Source organism: Ruditapes philippinarum, unplaced genomic scaffold, assembly GCF_026571515.1.
Source record: "Ruditapes philippinarum isolate M1 unplaced genomic scaffold, ASM2657151v2 ctg1043_1_1_1_1, whole genome shotgun sequence".
NCBI classification, from domain to species: Eukaryota; Metazoa; Mollusca; class Bivalvia; order Venerida; family Veneridae; genus Ruditapes; species Ruditapes philippinarum.
Window position 1 is genome coordinate 33601 of NW_026852016.1, and position 7608 is coordinate 41208.

At 32.0% G+C, this 7608-nt stretch overlaps 1 pseudogene; it reads left to right on the plus strand.

Moving 5' to 3' along the window:
- The first annotated feature begins 1498 nt into the window (after positions 1–1498).
- LOC132746744 (sodium-dependent glucose transporter 1-like) lies at positions 1499–6549 on the plus strand (annotated as a pseudogene).
- Positions 6550–7608: the final 1059 nt, after the last annotated feature.

The window sequence follows — 7608 nt, forward strand, 5'->3', positions numbered from 1 at the left end:
CTCTTATTCACGCTAGATTTAAAGGCATGCGAGATTTTTTTTATTATAAATACTTGCGTTCTGTGTATTAAATATTTGATTTGTTTATTTATTCTCAGTAGGAACACATATATCTAAATGATGATGAAGCAAATAGTTGCGAAACTACGGATAGTGGGGATATACATTTATGTCTGTAAATTCATAATGTTATAAAAATGTATTGTTAAATGATTTAATATTGGAAAATACTTTTTACCAAAAAGTATATACTAGAATATATGCAACAGTATATTGCTGTATTGGTAGGTAACTATGTGTAACAATGGTAAATGGATAGTTTACGTATTACAGTAGTATATCTTGTTATCGATATGGATAACTTATATAGGAAAGTTGTATATCGTGGTATCAATATAGATAAATTACGTATTGCAGTCGTATATCGTTGTAGCGATATAGATAGTTTACGTATTAGATTGTTATATCGTATTATCGATATAGATCGTTTACGTATTACAGTGATATATCGTGTTATCGATATAAATCGTTTACGTATTAAAGTGGGATATTGTGTTATCGATATAAATCGTTTACGTTTTGCAATAGTATATCGTGATATCGTTATAGATATTTTACATATTACAGTGATATATCGCGGTATCGATATAGAAAGTTTGCGTATTACATTCAATTTGGTTTAACGTGATATCGATATAGATTATTTTAGTAACGACTTGTTCGGTATTATTTTTTGTACTGAGTCTCTCTTTATTCAGTTAGCAATTGTTCCTCTTAATTCAGTTAGCAGTTTTTAATGATATTTTTACTACTGTTTAATAAAATGTAAACTTTTTATGTCAGAAAAAAATATGGTTTTATCTTTTTCACAAAAAACACGACCTGAAATGATAACCCACTTCTGCAATATGTTCTAATACTCTGTGATGCCTCTAGAGTCTGCGAATTTTCATGAAAATTTTGGAAATGCATTTAGAAGTAAAATGCTGTGAATTGATAAAGGAAGTATGACACATGGCAAGTAGCACTAATAATCGACGCAAATTACCAAAAAGGGGTCACAATACATGTATTCAACAATCGCCCTAACTGCGTTAGTAACGCAGTAGAAATATCGCCATAAACACAGCAAAATCAGTCATTTCACGAACTTAATATGCAAATTATTATTTAATCTCGAATTTGTTTACCTTTCTTAAAATCTTAGCACATTTTACTCAAGTTTGATTTTCTTGAAACATGTTGGCTCATCTTAAGACTGGCAGCTTTAATTTAATTTTACATACATTCCTTAGGTACGAATCAACACAAACATGTTATTCAAAACCAAAAGTTATATGTACGTATCTTTATTATAATATATCAGATGGAATAATCTTCATAACGGTTCATTTCAAAGTGGTGATATTTTGCAAAAGGTTTAGTCTAAACATAAAACCGAAACATGGATTCCAGTAAAAAAAATACTAGTAAAACTGTCGATAGAATAAGGTTCATAATGAACAACTTTGACGATCCAGACCGTGGGACAAATGGAAATCCGGAAATTAAAGATGTTAGTGAAACAAGGGGTACTACGTTTCTTGGTAAATTGAGATACAATGGAGAATACAGAATTCGTTTCTTACATACATATTTTGTTGTCTGGATGTCCATCACATTGGTAATTACTTGTACCTTTTACTTGTTATCATCAAATTTGAACATAAACTCATTTTTATATTATCATATTAGCCATTACAATTAAAATAAAAGGTGAGCGGTGGCCTAATTGTTAAGGTATCTGCCTCTCAACCCAGATAGCATGGATTCGAGCCCTAAACGGATCACGTCAATGTTACATATGACACCAGTACTGGATGGTTCCAGGAAGCGGCTCGAAAGTGATTAGTATAAGTAGCAAGAACTTGCTTCGCAAATGGGCTTAAATAGATATGAATAAACCAACGAAAATATCAACAACATGCACATGGTACAATGTTATGCAAGCATTCATGTTTAGGGCAATAGACAGCTTATCAGATTTCGACCTGGTAAGTCTTTAGATTAGTCAGATGAGCAAAACTTAAGTCAGGAGAGATATGTTACATGAACGTATTTTGTGGCAAAAATGATTGAATCCAAATATTCTTGAATTTGAAGTTTCATAAAAACGACCGACTTGGTATTCCATAGGGGTCAAGCAGCCTTGCATTCCCTGAAATATGTTTCGTGAGTTCCATTGCGGTCCTAAAGCCTACATAGATCAACGTTTGCACTTTTATCGAAAAATTCGAAATCGATGTTTGAGAAATATACTCAGAAAATCGATAATTTAATATGTGATTCTTGGCCTGATTTGAGGTATAAGCGATTCAACATGTTTCTTGCACAATAGAAATGATTACTAGTATTCTGTTAAATCGGAGTGAGAGGATGATCTGAAATTTCATACACAAGTTTTTGCTATAAACCTACATCAAATTGTACAAAAAAAATCGAAAACAAACTCGTCATGTTCAAAACCTCAGCTGAGTCCCTTTAAGCAGCAAGCGAAGTCAATACACTCGCTTGCATAATTAGAGTACTAAACAAACACAGCGATTAAAACTTGCATTAGACACTTAAGGATTATATAGCTTGTTATCTGTTAGTAATGAGACAACATGGTGATACAAATTGTTTATTTAGTAATATGTTCCATATATAAATATAGTCCATATATAACATGCAAAGAATGTCCTGGTTAGAGAACTTTTATACATCTCTTGATTTTTCTATATATTTTTCTACATATTTTTTTTCTGAATTAACTTTCGCTAATTTACATGCCTTTAAGAGCAATTTTATAGAACAATATCGATACTTTAGATTAAAGTTGCAAAAGAAAGTATACTATTATCTGAAGTACAGATGAATACGAAACATATTTTGACCCATTAACTTTAAGACGTTCGATGGGGCTTCTTAGACAACATGATTCAGCATGGTGTTGCTTTGGGAGATTATGTCATTCTTTTTAGATGGCACAACGATGTTTATGGTACTGTGAGAGGAAGAAAAATACAAAATCCTACAACATTGCTAAAGTTGTGTTATCTACAACAAATGTTTTTCAACAAACAATATTAAATTGTTCCTACATGAATGATTTAACAGTAGTTTACATTAATTCAACTGAGCGTTTGTTTCACATGATTTGACCAGAAATAAATACATTTTAGCGATGTTTATAGCTTTTGATAAGTGTCATTACCAGTTTCTTGTTTGCAAAATTGCAGAACATCAATTTCTCACTTCGTTTCTCCATATAAATCATTTCTATAGTGCAAATGAGCTAAAATGAAAAGAATTTCAATGCTTTAACTCAAACCGTTGTGGATATGTCGTTCCAATTTATTTCTGAGCATATTTCTATATTATACTTGGCATATTTTTAAGTACTCGAGCTATGAAAGTAAAAACTTTTTCTTGTGATATCAATTTATCGCTATACTTATTAAATTGCCGACATTTTCTACCAAATAAACCAGAATATTAATGTTTATTTGTTTTCTAATGAAAGCACTAAGACACATTTTATCCTTACTAAGTGCGTATATTGTTGTATCTTGATAGAATATATTCATGTTTTCATGGGCAACAAACAAATATTATTTTACAAAATGCAAAGGCAAACATATTCCAATGATCCATCTTTATATAAAAATTAAGTACTAAAATATTTATACATTTCTTGTGTGTAAAATAGTGAACACTTATACACACAATTTTAGAAATTCTTCATAATCTTCATTAGCAAGTGCGTGCTTTGGAGTGTACATTTCCATATATCTTCCACAGAAATGTACTGAAAAAGTTCTCTGCATACACTAAATAAGTACCATGAACAATTCTATATATACTGTGATAAAACTTATTTTAATACATTCATATACTTAATGATTGGTTTTACTTTAAGTGAATTGTTCTATAATGAAAGGTCTGTAATACAATAAAAAGCTACAACGAAGGAAATATGCATGGATTTTGTTGGTAAATGTGAGATACATGATTAGATATTACATATATTTATATAGCAGGTAATAACTTGTAAAACATTCATCACATAAATGTTCATACCAAATCACTAAAAACTTAATCTACAATTGTTTTCGAACAATGTTTAATGAGAATATCCAAATCATATATTTTTATGGGTTTTATCGATATTTAAAATTATCATTGAAAATGACTTACTCGTATTCACCTAAACGTTCATTGACAAGTACTGAGGACAATACAATATACCATTTATAGACTGGTACTGAGAAAAATTACAAAATACACTTCATAAGTCCTGTGAACAATTGAACATGTACTACCCGAAGTCGAACACGTTATTGATAAATACGAGTCAGCAATATGTAACTATATTTTTCTTTTCTATTCTAGAACGAACCGTTTGTTGCTTCTTATAATCGTTACGATATTGAACGCCTTGGCTATCGCAGCGGTTCAATGGTGCAGCACCTTTCCTACCATGCTAGCGATAAATTTCTTTTCTGGCTTATTTAATGGTGGAATGGATGTTGGTATGTGTTACTTAAAATAGCTTTTGCCTTATATTTGTCCAAGGTACGAGGGGTGATAAAAAACCTGCAGACTTTTGCTATCAATGTTATGTAGTTCAACATAAATTTAAACCACCTATTTCTAATTCGAAACAGCAAAAGTCTGCGTTATTTTGGACCATCGCTGGTATGTGGCTAAAAGAAAATCTTGTTAAACTTGTTTTTTGTGTCCTTGTCTTACATTTCCTTTTGCTTAAGGTTTCATAGTGAAATTGGTTTCTTTCCTTCCTATTTGTACTGCAATACTTAATTTAAACATTTTTGAATAACTTACAGTAACAAAATGGCCTTGTAATTTGTTTTTTTCTTGGAATTGTCATAAAATGACTTAACACGGTCTGTTAAATATCATAGGAAAACAACTTTTCAGTTACATAGACAGGAAATTTAATCTAAGGTTTGTTGTTGTGTAGATGTCATTCCAAATATTTCAAACTGTAACCATTAGAATGAGAATAGGCCACCACATGGTATTTGTTAACGTTAACATTGTGTCACCGTTATTGGCAGCAGCTATGATTTGAATTTATTTGCTTAGTTTTCGTTATAGATATTTGAATATTTAACATATACCATGTTGCTTATTCCAATGGTGCATATGTTTTTAATGAAGCTCTTGTGTTTATCCCAATATGCTTGAAGAAATTTGTGACACAATGTTACCGTATATATTTATCAAAAAATTTCCAGCATAGAGCATTTTCTGTAAGCATAACGGGAACAATAAAAGAGCTAGAATGGTAAATTATGTACAATTGGAATTGGCAATTGTTTGCTTAAAACATGATATTTTTTTTATTCTTAAATTGAAAGATGTAACGAAGGAATGGCAAAAGGCCCTAACATTTTATGTCATGTGCGCGATTATAAGAGGTTCAAATATTGTCAAGTGATCACGCATCCTAAGAATATAATTGCTTTTTTGCAGGTGGAAATTCGCATGTTGCATCTATTTGGGGACAGAATTCAGCACCTTTCATGCAAACCATTCACTTTGGCTTTAGCTTCGGTGGAATCATCAGTCCATTGTCAGCAGAACCATTTTTGGCGCCAAAATCTTGTCCCAGTGAATTAGTTGAAAACATTACTGTAACGGCATTTAGAACAACAGAACTTCCGGTTGTAAATGTTACAACAGGAAGTGAAGAATGTGAAGAAGTATATGGTGAAACACATATCCATTATGCATATCTTATTGCATGTATTGTATCGCTCAGTGAGACAATACCTTTTCTTTGCCTTTACTTGCTTTCTCAGAAGTATGCAACATACGTCGATTCACCTATAGCTTCATCCGACATTAAAGATGAAAATACGATTGATGAGCTTCCAAAGTTGTCTTTGAAGAAAAAGATAACATTTGTCATACTCCTGATGCTACTTATCAGCATATATGCTTGTACAGAAGCAAGATTTTTGGGACTTTTAACGACATTTTTGACTGTATACTTGGATTGGTCTACGGCTGAAGGTCTGCACGTGACGTCGCTATTTTGGGGAAAAATTTGCGGCTGGCAGATTTCTTGGTATTCTTGTAACACGTTTCGTTAAAACACCAACAATGATAGGTATATACGTGGGTGCGCTTACTCTATCCTTTGTAGGCATGTTTCTTGCAGCAAGGTACAATATCGAGGAACTCGTCTGGGCATGCGCGGCGTTAGCTGGGATGAGTATGTCTGTGATTTTTCCCGCAATTTTCACGTGGACAGGCGAAAGTATTCTTAATGTGACGGGAACAATTTCTGCTGTATATCTCGTGGGAGTATCTCTTTTTAATATGCTTTTCCCTTTATTATATGGTCATATGATGGACAATTTTACACAAATGTATTTTGTTGATTTGCTGATTGCTCAATGTGTTATCACCATTTGTATTTACATATCCATCCGCGTACTGCTTTAAGTTTATGTTAAAAATCATGACCTGAAAGGAAACACTAAAGTGGTTTATTGAACAGGATTTCTGTTACACAGTTAAGCTTATGTCTGTAGTTAAATCACTCTCATGGACTAAACGCAACATGGCTAATTCGGAAACATTGAATCTTGTTAACCTTGAACAATGTATTTCATCGGTAAAACTTTCTTTGTTCATACTCCTGTACGGATAAATTTACTTCAAATTACACAAGAAAAACATTTTCTTTTCTTTAAGAAAAAGCTTGATAATCCTGCCAGACATGTAAAAAGTCTTTGCTTTTTTAACTATTCAAAGATACCTGTAGTTGTGTTTTTACAAATTTTATTATGTATTCAAAAACGCACACCTGTATTGCATGTGTTTTGTTAACTGGAAAATGAGTTACGGAGGATGCCCTCATATCTGAAACATATATCTACTTAAAATAAACTGTTTCTAAATTCAAAATTTCATTTTAAATGTTAGATTACTTAAGCCGGTGTTAGTGACGCAAATCGAACATTAACATGCTTTATTAATTTTTGCCGCTTCGAGTGTTAGAGAGGGATTCATGTCTTCTCTGTTTTCATTACTGGAATAATTAAAAGTGTATGAAGACATGAACCAAAGAATGTCAGTTGTCAGGTTTAAAAAATCAGATTTCGGCGCCCTTAGTGCGGTTCATACTGGTTCCTATGGTATCCGAAACGAACGGGTTCTCTGTATGTTGCCGATAGTTTTGACATAATGACATCTGTTTAATTATTGAAACAGTTCATTACATAAATAAAAAAATAAGATTTACGCATGAATTTTCAGTGGGTGATTCCTAAGAAATTTTTCACAAATGTGTATCTTTTTTTTGGCAATTTATAGAAGACGGCAAGGACTCGGTGTTGGAAATAGTCATTGCAAGTTTAGATTTTGAATAGGCAAAAATATTGTCAGAAATGTGATCATTTATGGAAAAAACATGTAAAAGCATCTCCGTGGCAATAATTTTTTTCATTCTATTCGTAAGTATATCTTGCCGAAAGTGTAATTTTAGTGTTTTTTTTGGTGCGAAGTGTCTGTCATGTGTTATTTTCGTTCTAACTCTATCAATTTAAAATA